We start from the raw sequence: 19490 nt of genomic DNA, 5'->3' as shown, positions 1-19490 counted from the left end.
TCTCCCTGTGAGATGGCCAATACTCCATCTCTTTTGGGGTGTCCTTCCTTATCTCCCCACCCCCCCAAAAAAAACAGATCCTTCGTGGGAGCAATATTTAAATGCCAGCAGGAGGCAAAGCTTCTCCCCGGAAAGGAATTGGTGTACACTGCCCCTTCCTGTTTTCAGTTAACTCTATTTCATATTTCAGTTCATACACACGAGCTGCCTGCAGAGAAGCAAACTTTGCAAACTGGGTTTTATACTATATGACTAGCTCTGGCATGAAACCAGCTTGCTTTTACCTCTCCACACTGTGACATTTCAGCATGTTTCTCATGATTGATTTTGCAAACAATTTATTATGCTGTACTTCTTTCCCTCTACCCATTAGACACATATAGGTGGAAGAGCGGAGGAGTGAGAGAGGGTGAGAAGGAACAGCATCATAATGTAAATCAAAATATATGTCAGAAGAGTCCTGCATTGGGGTAAGACAGAAAGAAAATTCAGTAACCAACCATAGTGAAGAACAGTCAAGATAAGTAGTCAAAATGCCAAAGAGCAAAATGAAGAGAAACAATGGATCACTGAGTTTTAAGAGAAATTCTCAGCAGCGTGCAAGTTACCAGCTCCCAACAGGAGCTCCTCTTCAGTATACATTTATAGATTTATTAGATTTTTCTCAAATCATGTTTGTAGATCAGTTTATTCTTGATTATACTAGCAGTATTTAAATTCCCTTATAAATACTCCTAATTCCTTAAAACAAAACAAAAAACAAAACCAAAACAAAACAAAAGGCCTGGGAAGGATACACTATAAAATGATTTGACAATTCAACCACATACTTCTAGGATAGCAAGTGCCAAGGTGAGATCTGGGACCCAATTAGAAGGAAGAACACAACTTTTAGATGGTGGTTACATTAACACCACCCTATACCGAAAACCTACCGACCGCTATGCCTACCTTCATGCCTCCAGCTTCCATCCCGGGCACACCACAAGATCCATTGTCTACAGCCAAGCACTGAGGTACAACCGTATCTGCTCTAACCCCGCAGACAGAGACCAACACCTAGAAAATCTCCACCAAGCATTCTCAAGACTACAGTACCCACACGAGGAAATAAGGAAACAGATCAACAGAGCCAGATGTGTACCCAGAAACCTCCTACTGCAAGACAAACCCAAGAAAGAAACCAACAGGACTCCACTGGCCATCACATACAGTCCCCAGCTCAAACCCCTCCAACGCATCATCAGGGATCTACAACCCATCTTGGACAATGATCCCACACTTTCACAGGCCTTGGGTGGCAGGCCAGTCCTCGCCCACAGACAACCTGCCAACCTGAAGCATATTCTCACCAACAACTGCACACCGCACCATAGTAACTCTAGCTCAGGAACCAACCCATGCAACAAACCTCGATGCCAACTCTGCCCACATATCTACACCAGCAACACCATCACAGGACCTAACCAGATCAGCCACACCATCACCGGTTCATTCACCTGCACGTCCACCAATGTAATATATGCCATCATATGCCAGCAATGCCCCTCTGCTATGTACATCGGCCAAACTGGACAGTCTCTAAGGAAAAGGATAAATGGACACAAATCAGACATTAGGAATGGCAATATACAAAAACCTGTAGGAGAACACTTCAACCTCCCTGGCCACACAATAGCAGATTTTAAGGTGGCCATCTTACAGCAAAAAAACTTTAGGACCAGACTCCAAAGAGAAACTGCTGAGCTCCAGTTCATCTGCAAATTTAACACCATCAGCTTAGGACTAAACAAAAACTGTGAATGGCTTGCCAATTACAGAACCAGTTTCTCCTCCCTTGGTTTTCACACCTCAGCTGCTGGAACAGGGCCCCATCCTCCCTGATTGATCTAACCTCGTTATCTCTAGCTTGCTTCTTGCTTGCTTATATATACACACCTGCCCCTGGAAATTTCCACTGCTTGCATCCGAAGAAGTGGGTATTCACCCACGAAAGCTCATGCTGCAAAACGTCTGTTAGTCTATAAGGTGCCACAGGACTCTTTGCTGCTTCTACAGATGAAGTCAGATCATTTCATTTTTGAAGTTTAATTGGTTTCTTTGCGGCTGCATGCTTTGATCTTTTCTGGGTGATAAAAGTATTGTGCTCCTTAATCAGATTATATGTTGGGCTAAACTCACATATGCGGGGGGGGGGGGGAGCCAGAATAGTCCTAATGATACAGGACACAGTCAATATTAACTACCTTTTAAATTTATTCCATCATGCATGAGTGACTTTTGGGATATTATTAGGAAATGGCGTCGAAGTCTATGGGCACAATTCTTTTCCAAGTAAAGTCAATAAGAGTTTGGTCATTGAATACAATGGGAGCAGGACTTGGCCCTATATTTCTTACAGGTTGTGAGAATTAATGATATTGAGACGTGCCTGAACTTTACAGACTATTTACTAAACTGCGTTGGACATGACCTACACTCCTTTGTGGACAGGATCTGTTATAGTTTTACTTCTAATTAAATGATAAGAAATTAGGTATATAGATATATGTAATGTAAAGTATGACATTGCTCTATAGAGATTCATAAGTGAAATGACTGGTTGAAAGTTGACAGCCTGGGCTGAAAACAATTAAATCTAAATCTTTATGAAGATACCAAGCCACATCAACCCTTCATCAGAATATGAATAGTGGAAGCAACAGCATGGACCTTATTTAGCTCCCATGACCATTCCTGCTCCTGAACTCTTAGCTTTGTCCTCAGCTTGATTTGGACTTCGCCTCCTGACCCAGACCCTGAAACCTGACTCACTCTGAACTTTGGTATTGACCCTGGCCTGGAACTCGACTACAAACTCCTCTGCTACTCCCAGCCTCATGTTTGCCCCTTGGTCCTGACTGCCTTTGATGGATCCTGGCTGTTTGCCTGGACCACCCTAGCCAGTGGTGAAGGCCTACCCTGGGGGAACATGGAGGCAGCAGACCAGCATGCCCAAGAGGGTACTGGAAATGTCTGAATGGGTTGACCACTTCCAGGATGAGTTCCCCATGCTTCAAGCCCATGTATCGAAGCTGGCAAGTCAGAAACAGCTCTGTGCAGGCATCCACCCAGCTCCATGATGAAAATGTGGCACTGCAGGCCAGCTGGCACAGTATGCCACAGAGAACCAGATGCTATGAGAGCAGGCAGCCAGGCTGGAGGATGAGAATGTGCCCTACAGCATTCACTGCAGATAAATACCCAGGTTCCCCAGCCTCCCTCCCAGAATGTTTTAATGAGGATCACCAAAAATTCAGGGGAGTTATTAACCAATGGCACCTGCTGTTTCTGCTCTGCCCGCAGTCCTATACCACTGGCCAAACAAAAGTAGGACTCATTAGCAGCCTCCTGATGGGAGATGCATTGTATTGGGCTTGCCCCTACTGGAACAAACAAGCTGGAAGCTATCAAAATGGGATACCTTCCTCCGGGCATTCTCTGCCTTATCTGACAATCCCCACCATGCCTGCTCTACAGAGGTTGCCCAGTGGTGCTCTTACTCACGTCTGGGGAGCTCTGAAGCTTGTCTCTATCAGCAACAGAAGTTGGTCCAATAAAAGACATTACCTCACACACCTTGTCCCTCTAACATCCTGGGACCAACATGGCTACAACACCACTGCATTTATAGACCTAATCATATGCATTGACAATAGGTTCAAGGAATAACATGAGGAAAGGAAGGGGTCTCTGTTGCCACCCAGCCAGTGCCTCTTGGTACCTGTCTCCTGGGGCCTGGATAAGCCCCAAGATAACACCCGCGACTCCTAACTGAGACATGCAGTGAGTACAGTGACATCTTTGAGAAGAAGACTGCTGACACCCTATCACCACAACAGGATGATGACTGGCCAACTGAACTGAAGTTATGGGGCCAAGGCACCATTTTGCCATATCTACAGGGTGTTGGAACCTGAGCAGGCTGCCCTGCATTCCTGGAGAATCTGGCCAAGGTTTCATACAGCCATTTACCTCTCCCATTAGGCCCCAGTTCTGTTTGTTAAAAAGCAAGATGGACCCCCATGCCTTTGCACAGATTACTAGCCCCTCAATCAGGTTACCTTCAGGGAATCAATACCCCCTTCCATGCATTCCGAAGCTACTGGACTGTGCACGAGCAGCCCAGTTGTTCATGAAACTCAAACTGTGGAGGTGGGGGCTTACAACCTGGTTCAGCACTGAGCTGGGGATGAGTGGAAGATGGCTTTTAGAACCTGGTCTGACTACTATGAATACCTGGTTATGCTACTTGACCTAAAAAATGCCCCTGCAACATTCCAGCACTTCATAAACAATGTCTTTCATAGCATCCTAGACCAGTACATCATAGTGTACCTAAATGTATCCTTATCTCTTCTGAGGACCCTGAACAACACACCTAGCATGTCCAGTTGGTCCTGGGACAGGTGTACCAACATAGCCTGTATACAAGCTGGAAAAGTGTAGCTTTGATCAGTGCTCCATGGAGTTCCTGGGTTAGAACCTGTCTCCCAATGGCCTTGGAATGGACCCAAAGAAGGTGGAAGTTGTATGGCCCTGGGTGCCCCACAAAATATCAAGGAGCTGCAATACTTGCTGGGGATCACTAACTTTTATGGACACATCATCTCTAGGTTTTCAAGCTAAATCATCCCATTGACAGAGCTTCTTTGCAAAAACACTTCCATCAACTGGTGTCCGGAGGCCCAATAAGCACTCAACCGGCTCCAGAGGACCTTTATCCATGCCTCAATCTTGATCCATCCCAACCTGGCATAACCCTTCATCTTCAAGATTGACATCTTCAGTGTGGCACTTGGGGCCAGCACCTTGCACCTACTATTCATGGAAGCTTCTCCAGCCAAACAGAATTATGCAATTCTAGATAAGGAAATTCTAGCTATCAAAGCGGCCTTTGAAAAGTAATGCACTATCTATCCCTCTTTCTCTCAGAGCACTTGCTTTAGAATAAAGTAAGAGAAAATTGCCTATGATGTCATAAACAGGACAGAAGCAGCTTTTCCTGCAACCTTGGAGACAAGAAAAGTTATATGGAAGCAAAATGAGTATAATTTTTAATAAAGTATTTATAAAGACTAATACTATTCTTGAACTTCACAATTTTAAGAAGTGATGTCATATAGTAAAAACTAACCTAGATGAACATGAGGAATTTCCCCCTTACCAGTGCAACTGTAGAATATGTACTCTCAGTCATTTGTGGTTTTGTCCCAGCTTAGGAGAGATATTTTCTGCTTCTGCTGGTTACTAGTGTTTCTATTATTATTATTATTATTTTTAATCAATAGTTTGAGGTCTGTAACAATCAGACTGCTGACTAAACTACAGTCAGCCAGTTTCTGATCCTATTGAAGTCAGTGGTTTTTTTTTCTATTGACTTTAATGGGACCAAGATTTAATGCAGTATTTTGATCTGTTTGTCACAGTGTGTGGTTGCCAACATGTAAACAGAGTAACGGTGCCAGTAATGCATGTGGAACAATTTATGCTCTATAAAATCCACCTCAAGTATTTGATGAGAGAGAATCTTAGTAATGTTGGGGCTTACAGGTCAAATATTCCCTTTAGCTTTACCAGTGCAGCTCCAATGAAGTTAATAAATTAATCTCTAGGTAGGTTCCTGAAAATGAATTGAGCATTAATATTTAATCTAGGTAGGAACAAAGCTGTGCAACAAAGACCCTTAGATAATTTTGGTGGAAGCTGACTTTTTCATTCAGGTGGGCACCCAGAATTCATTCACCCCCAAATCAAACTTTAGGTGTAGATGTGAGTCTGGGAAATTTACAGGCTGATCCTCAGAGGTGCAGAGAACTTCCTAAAAGATGCTGAGCACCCAAAACTTCCATTCACTCAGAACCTGATCCTGCATCATTAGTCAGTTGTAGTTTTGGTCCCAGTTCAGGACAGTACTTATACATCCATCTCCCATCAGGACAGCACTTAAGAATGCATTAAAGTCTCATTGAAGAGAATGGCACTCCAGCAACATATTTAACTGCTATCCTGAATAAGGATGCTTTCCTGAATGGAGGCCTTTGACAGGAGCATGACTGGACCCATCGTAAGGAGTTAAGGACACTCAGAACCATACCGTTGATGCTCAGAATCTTGTAAGATTGGATTGCTATAATTTATCTAGTGACATTTGTGCTAGTATAAAACAGGGGCAGGTAAAAATATTTTACAATATCCCAGATTTATTATTTAATTCTCATTCTTAGTAAAGTAATAATCTGAATTTTCCTGCTCATGTTTCTTGTGAGCTACCACTAGACGCAACCAAATGATACCTTATTATAAAGTGAATTTTGGTAAGGAAAGTTGAGCATTTATTAAGGCGATAAATTCTTAGAGAGAGAATACAATAATAGTGGCTTGTTTAGAGTTTGGTACTATTACTACAGATCTTTTGTATAAGGGTAGCTGTGAGTTGGAGGCCTGAGAGTCCTCCTCCTCTACCTCATGAAAATGGGTGCTAGAATTCTCTCCGAATAAGTTTAATTTGAGCAATGCCATTCCATTTTAACCCCCAATTGAAGATGCAGACCTTATCTGTTCTGTGATCTACCTACTGCTATATACACTGTAAATAGTAGTTTAAGCATAGCATTTCCTCGCTAATTCTTTCTTTGTTGCTCATTGCAAAAAGAACCCTAAGATATTGATTGACTCCTGTGTAAATAGCAAATGGTTCTTTTACAAATCCTTTTTCAATTTTTATTTTTTCTGTGTGCTGTTGAAAAGTTCTAGGTTGACAGCTCTTGAAATGGAATTCGCTTTCACTATCAACTCAAAAACAAAGATTCAGGCAGTGGCAATTCTAATTCCCTCATGCCCGGCCAATATGCTGCAACCCTGAGCAAGGATGACCACTGTTAGGGATGGAGAAAGCAGCTCAGACTCAGTACCTGTCTAATCCTTGACTTCTGTACTGAGTCTGTCATACAGTCCTAATGTGATAGCTGGTAGCTTTCCGAACCTCAGATCGTCTGTTTGGGCATATTAGCTCTTATTGGCCCTAGACTGCAATACCTCAGGGTGATATCCAGGTGGACTCAATTGCAGGCCTGCGGCAATTCTTACCAACTCATGTGAAAGGAACTCTGTAAAAAGGAAGAAGAAATGGAGCAGAGGAAAACTGTCCAAGTTAGCTTTAAAAAAGTTAAAGAATTGACAAAATTTAAAATACAGAGTGAAAGAAATAGCCAGAATGAAAGAGGAGGTAAGTAGATAATATGATGTAAACAGGTATGTTTACATGTTCTCCTTACAATCAGTTTGCACTAGTTATCTGAACACAGGATTGGGAGCCAGAGAGTCCAGTAATCCTGGTTTTGACATTGTATAACACCTCTGTGCAAATACATTAACTTCTCTGCTTTTTTCCTCCTGTGTAAAAATGGGAATACCAACTTATGTTACAGATATGAGAAATAAATTAGTAACTATTTGTACAGTGCTATATGGCCAAGATTTTAAAAACTGACTCGTGATTTTGAATGTCCAACTTGAGATGCCTTAACTGGGCTTGATATTTATAGAGGGTAGATAGATGTGCAGCACTTTCTGAAAATCGAGCCCCTTTAAATGGTCTCAAAGTGGGCACCCAAAAAACTGAGGTACCCAAAATCATTAGAGTCACTTCTGAAAATCTTGGCTTATGTGCTAAGTAACGTTCCTATTACAGCAGTAATGATCTTGGCACAGAGCAGTTCCCAGGGCTCAATCCCTCCCAACCGATCATTAAACTTTAAGGAAATGCTTTGTGCCCCTATCATTGCTGCTTAATCAATTACAGTATTATAGCTCTAGTACTACCAAGACCTAAAACCATTCATTGCTGCTAATGGGTTTTTGGTGAGTCATGAAGCCACTCAGATCTACTCTTTCCCCTCATTTCTGCCTACGACAAAGTTCATTATCACTTAAAGGTTTAAATTTTAAAAATTCAACTACTTAGGGTGCACGCAGAAAATAGTAGCCTGCCCTTCAGTAATACAGTTATTAAAAGGTACCATCAACAAGTCAACACAGTGGACTTACAGCTAACCCATATTCTGAAAGACATGGAGACAGTTGTATCTGAGGTAACGGATCTATGCTTATCGAGGTAACTTTCAAATGATGGTTACTATACACAAGTGGGTGGAGGGATGTTCTGTGACTCAGAACCTGGATTCATTTCCTAGATCTGCCACTGGTCTGCTGGGTGACCTTGGGCAAGTCATTTCCCTTCCTTCAGTTTACCTCAGCTGTAAAATGTGCATATGATAAACATTCCTGCAACTGTGAGAAAAGTTATAATAAGCTATTCTTAAAGTTATTTCTCTTGTTCGTTTCAAGAAAGTTGTTCCAGACTTTATATAAACTATTTTTTTTCATTTGGGGTACAGTATCCTCTATTGTGATCATTACACTCAGACAAGAGTCTTCTGTTTACGTGCTCCTAGCCTCACTTTGGGCACTTCTGAAGCTGACAGTTCCTCAACAGTTAGAGCCCAAAATCGTCAGTTGAGACTCTGTAAACTGACAGTAAAAACTGGGCTGCTCCAGAAGCCCCAGGAAGAACAAACAGACATCATTTATTTAACTATAGTTTTCAAGAATCCAAGCAGAGTTTGGCAGAAATACTATGCCTGCAATACAAGATTCAATATACCTGGGTAAGCTTGTCAACACATGCCTGGGCATCTCTACAGACAGCTCCGATTGGCATTTCTGGCCCACTACGGGCATATTTCTACCCCAAACCAGCATATTTCTTTTTTTAATTTATTTTAACTAGCTCAACGATTTGTTTCCCATTCATAATGAATATAGGATTGATTTCAAGGGAGTCATTACAGGTCCAGTTATTGCTAACTTTCTTCGTACTTCCCTCGTCCCTTTGAGCTTTCCCTCTTCATTTAACAGTTTTTGACCTGGAGGCTTTAGTACCTGGGTAGAATGGAAAGGAATTCTGATTATTTTGTGAGTCACACCCATGATCTGAAGATATAAATTAGGATTGAATTTCAGCCAACAGAATCCAATCTACTTGATACAAGAATGCATTTAATATAAATATATGTTCTTTGTTCTGATTACAGGGTTCACTAGCATTTTCCTTGCATAAAGCAATTACTTCTGTTTCATGATTTTAAGGAATATCAGATTCAGCACCGACAGGCACTTCTTTCTTTCATGGAATATTTAGGGGGTGGAACTGCCACCAGCAGTAGGGATGAATGCTGCACTCTATTAATGTGTTGGCTTGGGATGGAGCTATTTCTGCCTTTGGTGGGGGAATGTTCTGACCCTTTCACCATAGTTTGCATTTCTGTTGTACCTCCTTCAACAGCTGAGCCCTCACTGGCAGACACTCCTAGAATATTTATAAAATACAGATCACTGTTAAGAGAAACTGTTCCTTTTAGTGTTTTATAAGAAAGTTACATGTCAAATGAGGCTCCAGAGAAAGGGGAATAAAATCAAATTCCAAGTATGGCAGGGTGTGAGGTGTGCTCCTCTCATATTTTTGACCAGGAAGGTTTGGATTGTGTTGTGCCAAGTGTCCAGGAACTGGGGTATGACAATGATTCTATGTACAAATTTCTATGCTTGGCCAAGCGTATGAGTAGAAACACAAACAGGCGGAATTTGTAGTTATGATAACTGGTAAATGACTGTTTTCCTCCATTTACAGGTTGCCGTGCCTATTAATATTCTCATCCACTATTTTTACTTAGATTCTGAACTCCCTGGTGTCCTGCTTGCTATTGGTTTGTACACTGCCTAGTACAATGGTGCCCTGATCCCTTATGGGGGCAGGGGTCTATGCATTACAGTAGAAATAATAAAAAATTACTAAGAGTAGTAAAAGGCATTTACCCATTTAATAGATGAAGGCCTATTAAGGGAGTTGATTTTAATTCTGTCCATCCCAAAGGCTTCTAGGAAGCAAAGCTGGCAATAATTAGTTTCTTGCAAATAATGAATTTGTTGAAATATTCAGAAAACTTTCAATCTGGTAGATCCATGGTATCACTAAAGGATCCCATAACTCATTCCTGCCCTTATCAGTCCTTTGCCTTCATTCTCTGTCTGTTCCAATTTATGAGCAGTACTAACGGTATGTAATAGCTTTGTAAAGTGTTTTCAAATACCTTGAAAATAACATATGAAACCAAAGCCTTTCTATTCTAATTTCAAGCTCTATTAGAAACACAAGCAGAAATAATTCCATATTTGCTGCAGGGAAAGAAATGTTATTTCACAAATTCTAAAAGAGCCTGCAAATAATTGAGAGTAAAACTTTTAACTGTATAAATGCAATGATGCACAACAGAGAAGGGGAAAGTCCAACTTGTACATGAGGTGAGGAAAATGTATAATGTGAATTACAGTAGGTTAACAATTATGTTAGTTTAAGAAAAACAGGAGGGTTTGAAATTAGATCAGCATACTAAAGTGCTTAGATTTAGAACCCAATCCTCCTTTCATTGACGTAGATAGCAAAAGCCATATTAGGAGCAGGATCAGTCCCTTAATATTTTAGAGTGCAAGCCAATAATTCAAAATATCCAAATACATTTATTTGCTGCATTTAAAAATAGATTGCTTCTACACTGAAATCTTGCATACCAACTCACTCAGCCCAGATTGTATTTCTATGATCAAGGTGTTACGCCAGAAAAATATGGGTTTGCAAAAGATAGATTACACCCTTCACTGCTGCAGTACTATGGAGGTCCCTGCTGAAGTTTTACCTAAATATGGGTGTGGAGGAGGGAAACAAACATTTGCAGAATGCACAGTATATCAAAGAACAACACTGCTAGTAAAAGATCTGAAGGATAAAAAAATATCTTTGAAGACCAGCAAAGCTTGCAGTAATTAATCTTGTGGGTATAAAAGAATATACTTTTTGTAAATTTCACAAGAACAGTCATTGAAAAAAAATATATGCATGCTTTGTTTATATATAAATAGCTTGGCACCCATTTTAGTAGTATTTTGGCATTCATGTCACCTATTTGCTTAAAAGTTCACAACTAAGAATCTAGTTTGAAATTATTACATTTAGGACAGGGGTAGGCAGCCTATGGCACAGGTGCCGAAGGTGGCATGCTAGCTGATTTTCAGTGGCACTCACACTGCCCAGGTCCTGGCCACTGGTCCGGGGGGTGCTGCATTTTAATTTAATTTTAAATGAAGTTTCTTAAACATTTTAAAAACCTTATTTACTTTACATACAACAATAGTTTAGTTATATATATTATAGACTTATAGAAAGAGACTTTCTAAAAACATTAAAATGTATTACTGGCACGCGAAACCTTAAATTAGAGTGAAAAAATGAGACTCGGCACACCACTTCTGAAAGGTTGCCGACCCCTGATTTAGGAGGTTACATTGAGCACTTTGTTTATTCATTTTTACAAATGCCAACCTGTGACTTGTGGAACACCATCTGTCTCTTACCACCAGATCTCCATGAGAAATATGTCTAAAGTGTGGTGCGGGATACTGCATTAATTTTACGTTACAGTTATATTCTGATTTGGTTTGGAACATTTGTATTTTTATTAATTATACTAATGAAAGTATTTAAAGCTTTGCTTTGCTTTGCCCTTAGTGTGAATGTCATTACTATGCATGCCGGGGGTCCCAACCAGACATTGAACTTAATTCTGTAGTGCCTGATTCTGGGACTAGAACCTTTTAAACCGCAGAATTTTAAATTAGTGACTAATTGGAAATTCTGAAAAAAATCAATAATTAACCAACAATCACTCATTGAATCAGGCAACACTTGGAGGTATACACAGGAGAGTAGAGGAGTAGGGAGGTATATATGGCATTGGTGAGACCGATACTGGAGTATTGTGTGCTATTTTGGTGTCTATATTTTAAAAATCGAGAGGGTGCAGAAGAGAGCCACAAAAATTATTAGAGCGCTGGAGAAAATGCCTTACAGTGAGAGACTTAAACTGAACAGATTGAGCTCTTTATCACATAAAAGATTGAAAGGTGATTTGATTATAGTTAAGGCTACGATTTAGTCATGGGTATTTTTAGTAAAAGTCATGGACAAGTCATGGCCCATGACTTGTCCATGAATTTTACTAAAAATACCCCTAATTAAATCTTAGGTGCTGGGGGCAGGTGTGTGTGTGGTGCTCCCGTGGACACTGCTGCTCCTGGTGGGGGGTGGGGTGGCCCAGGGCACTGCTGGTGCCGGGGGAGAGGGGGGGGGGAAGCCTAGGGTCCTGGCGCTGCTGCTTGAGTGGCCCTGGGATCAGCTGCACCAGCCGCTGCAGAAGTCACAGAGGTCCTGGAAAGTCATAGACTCCGTGACTTCCGTGATCTCCGTGAAAGACTTGCAGCCTTAATTATAGTGTACAAGTATCTTCATGAGGAAAAATACCAGGTACTAAAGGGCTCTTTAATCTAATGGAGAAAGGCAAAAACAAGAACTGAAGGATAAAACTGATGTTATCCTCCATAACATATGCAAACTCTGTTAAATACTAAGCCTGACATCTTGGACATTCTAAACAGTATATTTCACATATTTTATAAAGCTGAAAATTTGTCTTTTTCATAGCATCCAAAACACTTGTTCATTTGGGATCCTGTTCAGCACCATAGCTGTAACCAAATTTCAGGTTAAACAGAGTCTGGCTAGACTTAGTGGGGCAATTTTTCCCCACTATACGGAACATGGACAAACGGCACCACAGCCAAGAGGGAACCTTTATATTTTGCAGAATCCAGCTTCATGGGATTCCCATGGCTGTCAGCTGAATAGGTTTGCTTGGCAGCATAAAGACGTGGATGATCTTGTGTCATGAATGAAAACCTAAGATCCATGAAGATCTTGAGGGATCTGTGAATCCAGGGGACCAGACATGATTCTTCCATGGGAACAGTGGAGGAGGGAACCCAGCCCTAGAGGGAATGAAGCTGGAGGAAACACCATAAGAGGAACACTATAGAATTCCCTCCTCTGAAGGATCTTAGTTCTTCTGGCAGGAATTCATGTGAATAAGTGTGATCTGGGCCAGTACTAACATCACTCAAATATAATTGAGGGGTTTGTTAGTAATATAAAAAACATTGACACAGGATAATGATCTCCTGCTGCTATATGAACACAGACACATTTATGGAAATTGTAACAGTAATGAAATTACTGTTATACCAAATGAGTGATGTAAATTTAATAATGTTATTAGATGGATGATGGTGCACTAGAGTAACAGTTACTCACAACATTGTTATTGACCTGCTGAGTTATAGTTGCCTTTAAGACCAGACCCACTGGCCCAAATTCATCCATGCAGAAAAACTCTATTGACTTCAACGAAGTTAATAGTGGGGATGAATTTGTCCCATGTATTTCCTAGTAAACCAGAGATCTTATACATGGGGTTGGGGGGTTTAATCAAATGTATGCCAATTTTATAAATATGTATTAAAATTTAAAGTAATTAAAAACACAATATAGATATGTCTGGATAAGAAAAATGTAAGTTGCCAACATGCCTTAGAAACCTTATTGCAGTACATGCATATCGCCAATTGGCCAGAGAAAGAAGCAAGAGCTATTTTATTCATCAATGAAAGGATAAATTAGCTTATCTAACACTGACTATTGAGTGGGTTAAGGGAGTGGGATATAGACTGGAAGAGACAAGACTTCTCCTATCTGTCAATATCTTACAAGACACGGTCTGATAAAATATCACTTAAAAAGAATGTAGAAAAATTGGAAAGGGTTCAGAAAAGAGCCATGAGAATATTCAAGGTCTAGGAAACCTACCTTGCAGTGAGAAATTTAAGAAGCTCGATATATTCAATTTATCCAAGAGAAAGTTAAGAATTTGACCATGGTTTATAAATACCTGCTTGGGGAGAAGTTTTCTGATGGCACAGGGCTCGTCAGTCTAGCAGCTAAGCCATAATGAGACCCAATAGCTGGAAGCTGAAGCTAGACAAATTCAGGCTAGAAGTAAAGATGCACATTTTTAACAGTGCAGGTAAATAACTATTGGAACAACTTACCATTGGATGTGGTGGATCTCCATCAGTGGATGTCTTTAAATCAAAGCTAGAAGTCTTTCTAAAAAGCTTAACCAAAATTTATGGCCTTGATGCAGGAATTACTGGGAGAAATGTTAGGCCAGTATTATGTAAATAGTCAGATTGATTATAATTAGAGCTGCATTACAAACTGATTTAAGTTCACTTGCCATACCCCATCCCGCCAAAAAAAAATTTGTTTTGAGACAAACATCTGTGTCATTTGCTCCAAAGCCATTATTTTTTATAGAATTGAAATAAACTTCAAAACAGAGTCATTTAAAATTGAAACATTTTATTTTATTAATGTTTTGGTTTTCATCCAAAATAATTTAGCAAAATTGACATGAATTTGCAAAATGTGTTTGGTCACCCTAAATCTGCATTTTTCAGGAAAACAAAGTTTCAGATTAAACATTTTGCCTAGTTGTAATCATAATGGCCTCTCTTCTGGACTTAAAAACCTATAATCTATCAATCTACATTTTATATGAGGTATGTTCTTCCAGAGATCTATCATCTGGGATTTCAGGAGGAAAAACAACTCGGATTCAGCTATCCAGGTAAATAGTCTTTGATCAACATCTGTTCCACACACATTACTGATATGAGTCCTTTATTTTGCAATAAAATCTTAAATTGAGGAAGACACTTCAAACTTAATAGGTTTAGACTCTATGGCACATGCTTAGATTCTTGATTAGTTTGTTTTCCAAATTAGCCTTCTGTCCTGTCTAGAAATTCAAGCATGCATTCTGAATCCTAATATTTTGAAAGGGTTTACAGTTCTTCTTGGAATATCTTTCCAATAATTTTCTGTTTTTCTTGTAAAAAATTAATAATTGCATCTCTATTTTCTTTCCCCTTTCTCTGTATAGCTGACATTTTTGTTGTTGCTGCCCTGCTTACTTCACCATAATTGTTTTTTGCTTTAGGAAAAGGTGGTATTGCGGCAGCATTTCTAGAGTGCCTTTATTTAATAGAGCCGAAAAGAATGCCAGTGAATTGAGACATTGAAAGATATAAAATCTTAAATGGAAGAGAGAATAAAAATGTTATTCTAGTTTTGTTTTAATACTAGAATTAGTAACCCCCCTCCTTTATTCAGATCACTGAGCAAAAGCAGTACTGAAGCACAGGCCAAGTCACAAACAAAGCGCTCAGCAACTTTTTGAGGCTATTTATCATATTTTATGGCCCCATCACCATAACCTGTGAGCATCTCATAATCCTTAATGTATTTAGTCTCACAATACTCCAGTGAGGTAGGAAAGTATGATTATCCCCATTTTATAGATTGGGCAAATCACTTGGTCCCAAGTTCACACAGAAAGCCTATGGCACACTAGGGAACTGAACCTAGGTCTTGCAAGTGCTAGGCTAGTTCCTAAGCACTGCACCCCCTTTTCTGAACTTTCAAAGTGGCCTATGCTGTAACTTGCTAGGTATATTGTAACTTTCTCCTTAGTCCATTATTGCTTAAAACTAGCATTTCCAAAGAAATCTACAAGAGATGAGATGCCCAATCCCCACTGAGATGCAATAGAAATTGGGTGTCTAACTACTAGTTTCCTTTGAAAAACCCCAGGCTAAGTGAGATTACAGTAAAATGAAATATGGGGCAGAGAGACATGCTCATCCTTTTAGTGTTCTGGCATCTGAGGGCCATGTTATTCTCTCTCCTTTATGGGTCAGAAATTGATTGCCTGGTCCCCAAACTCTAGGAGAGAGGAGCCAATACGCTCATTCTTTCTGATTCTGTAGTAGCCCCTATGAGCAAGTGTTGCATGTTTGTGGTGCTGCAGGGTATTTTTTGAAGGATCACATAGCCATAGGTAGGCAAAGACAATGAACAACTACTATACATAGCACTGTTGCTGATTAATTCTCTCCTGAAATTTCTAGCAAGATTTTTGAATAATTAACTTCTGCTCTGCCCCTTTCACACCACTTTGATGAGGAGAAGGTGGTGCAGGTAGGGAGTCAATGACAATATAGCTCATGAATGAACCATATTGCTATGGGGAAAAGGTGGACCAGGGAAAAGTAGAAAGGAAGGTGATTGTGCAGTTCCTCCTGAGCAATGCAAAGTGGCAGACAAAATTCCCTCTGGTTCCTAAGACAACCCACAAATTATTCCCTTCTTAGGGGGTGATAAATGTGAACTGAGTTTCCCTACAACATTTTTTCTTCCTATGTGTTTAATATAGGAGGTGATGATTGAACCCCAACTAGGGAGCAATTATGAGCCTCAACCATCCTCTCTTCTTATCCAGTGGTCAAAATTACAACTTGTGATATTCAACCTCTACTCTTGTTATCATTATGCTTTTAAATTATACTATAGATTTTTCAGGAGTGCTATAAAAATAATACACAATGAGATGATAAACAACAGTATAAGAGTTTCCTTTGTTCTTCACCAGAATTTCAATGAATAGCTGTGCCTATGATCTCTTTGACATCCATGCATATTTTAGTCAAGTACAAGCTGTGCACTTGTTTTTGGTGAATGCCTAAGTTACATTTGTCTGATTTCAAGTTGGTACAGTACACATTTTTCTAGGTGACCTATCTTATGAGGCTATCCAAACTACACCACATTTTAAAACTTGTGTTTTAAGAGCTATTTGCATTTATCATGAACTATGACAGGCAAAGCAGTCACCTGCCACCAAGAAACTCACAGAAGGACCACAGCAGCCAGGAAACTCAGAATTCTCACCTGCTCTTGTACATTTGCAAGGAGGTCAGAGGCCTGACCTCCCACATCAACCAATTCAGGGGATCATAGGTGGTGAGGGCCTTGGGGGGCTAAAGGGGGGTGCCCCCCAATATATTTTTGAGCCACTGCCTACACACATTCCCAGTTCAGCAGGCAAGCCCCACATCTGGCAGTGCTAACACCAGGAAGGGGATGGCATGGGGGGGGGCAGGCATTTCCTGTGCACTGGATTCCCAGCAGGGAGCGCTGGCTTCTGAGCAGCAGTTCATGAGAAGATTCTCTGGGATGGGAAGAGACTAGTCCTGGGGTGGGAGGGAGGAATCATGGAGGAAGAGGAGATCCTGAGGCGTTACAGCCAGCAGTGCTAGAACCAGGAAGGTGGCGAGTGGGGTGTTGCAGGAGGAAGGCCCAGTCTACACAAGGACACGCATATCAAGTGATGCTGTGGTGAGCGCCTCTGAAACTGTGATAAGCGAGCCAGAGGAGGGAGCTGGGCCCAGCCCCATAGGACAGGAGCCACCATTGTGGGATGAGCTTAGCCCTCCCCATCCCCACCTCCCAAGAATATTTTCACCCTCTGCTTATAGAAGGGAGCTGCCAGGAAGGGAATCCCCAGACCTGTAGATTCAGAACCAGTGTACAAGCATATGACTTCTCCAGTACTGCCTTGTTGCCTTATCCCCACTTCTTTGCTGGAAATGGGCAACAGGGGATGGATCACTGGATGATTATCTGCTCTGTTTATTCCCTCTGGGGCACCTGGTGTTGGCCACTGTCAAAAGACAGGACACTGGGCTAGATGGACCTTTGGTCTGACCAAGTATGCCGTTCTTATGTTCTTAGGCAACATGGATTCCAGTTATCTGTGCAGTCATTGGCTGAGCCTCCCATCTCAGATCTCTTACCTCATCCTAGAATGATGCAACCTCTCCATTTGTTCCTCACCACAGCTGTGCTTCAATTTCCAGCTATTCTTCACCTCTCTTGGACACAGCCCCCTCCCTAAGATCTGCAACTTTCACCCCTTATAATCAGGGTTTCCAAAGTTCTTCTTTCCTTAATTGCAAGGGCCCAAACTGAATCCAGCCAGCTCTTTAGCCACTCTGGACACAGGTCTCTGCCAGGGTTATGACCAACTCCCATCCACACGCTGTGGCAATTTCCTCCCTCTTCTTCTGAAAGATCCAACTCCGCCCCCCTAAGAGGAAGCAGATGCCTGACATAGGTTTTCTGCAAGCTCTACTTCAATGAGTCACTTTCTTCACCCATTTTTGCAGCATGTCTTTAGGCCTCCACCCCATTCATGGATCAGGTTTTTTCCCCCCACTGAACTGAAGCTCCTACCCAGACCCTAGACTTCCCCCCTGGCATTTCTATATATGCAGAAACCCAGAGTTCCTGCCCTTTATCAGTCTTTTCTTTTCAGTAGAGAGGAACCCATTTCTCTTCTCAAGCTTTCTCCTGGGCTCTCTAGCACAGCCAAGTCCTTTTCCAGGCCTCTCAAAGACAGAACTAGTGAACATCCTGTCCCCTTCCTAATCTCACTCACTGAGGGAAAGGAAGCTCTTATGTCCCTTCCCTAGCAAGCATTACTATCCAGTCCACATCCACTCTGGGAGCTATATCTCCCAGATAAGTCCTGGGGGAACTGGGATGGCCTGTAGCCTTTCTTAAAGGAGTCAGCTCACCTTATTACAGCACTTTGTCCCAGGACTGCATATTGGCAGTGGCGGAGGGAACATAGCAGGAATTAATGCCATCTCAGGCAGCATTACTCTCACCTGTGATATTTGCAGTAGAGGTCTGCCCTTGTCTAATTTTTATGCTCTTCCCAAACTGGATCCAAGCCCACCCAATCCAACCTTGACCTGACCCCATCCTTTATCCCAAACCTGAGTCAGCATTGCCACCATCACTGCCTCCTGTCCATGGAGTCGGCTCTCCTCCTCCTGCCTGTTAGGTCACTGCAGCAGCAGCCACGTGCCCTGCTCCTGCCATCTGCCATTCCCTGCTGCACTAGAGAGCATGAGGCACTGACTCCTGGGTGCATACACTCCATAGCACACACAGTGCAATGAGGTGGTAGCAGCCAGCAGGAGCAGGGCATGCAGCCATTCTAGTATCAACCCCACAAGCAGAAGGAGGAGAGCTGACCCAATATGATCCCAAGAAAGTCCAGTTGTTTCCCACCTGACCCCACCTGGATCTGCCATGTGTAGTCAGGTCCCATTGAATTTCAGGTCTCTAATTTGCATGGATATTCCCAAGTAGGGCTCAAAATTTTTCAGACAAAATAATTTATCTGGTGAAAAATGAAGTTTTATTGCAAATTTATTTTTTTGCACAATAAGTGATTTTTTATTGAATTCCCCCCCCGCCCCACAGCAAATTTCAAAACAAACATTTAAAAAAAACTGAATGAAATAAAAATGTTCCTGAATTTATGGCATCCCCCACACAAAAAAAATGTGATTAAAAAAAGGTCAATATGAAAAATCCTTCAGGAACCCCACCCTCTTTTTTCCAACTAGCTCTGTTCACAAAATCAGCATGAGACAAACTGGCTTCTTGTGGTCCCACTCCCAAACTCCCATGAAGATCTGACCATATGGAGCTCCAGCATGCCATCTCATTTACTTGTAGTTTACATATC

General features: G+C 41.3%; 1 long non-coding RNA gene across 3 annotated transcripts in view; it reads right to left on the bottom strand.

Annotated features, from left to right (window-relative positions):
* The window catches only part of LOC120374771, a 185613-nt gene extending 171648 nt beyond the window's left edge, over nucleotides 1-13965 (bottom strand). For all 3 annotated transcript variants that reach the window (XR_005586238.1, XR_005586237.1, XR_005586236.1), the window contains exon 1: nucleotides 13935-13965. This is a non-coding gene — a long non-coding RNA (uncharacterized LOC120374771). The remainder of the gene's footprint in view (nucleotides 1-13934) is intronic.
* Between the last annotated feature and the right edge of the window lie 5525 nt (nucleotides 13966-19490).

This window comes from Mauremys reevesii, linkage group 11, assembly GCF_016161935.1.
Source record: "Mauremys reevesii isolate NIE-2019 linkage group 11, ASM1616193v1, whole genome shotgun sequence".
NCBI classification, from domain to species: Eukaryota; Metazoa; Chordata; order Testudines; family Geoemydidae; genus Mauremys; species Mauremys reevesii.
The sequence above is the reverse complement of the archived record's forward strand: the minus strand, read 5'-3'. Positions and strand labels throughout refer to the sequence as shown.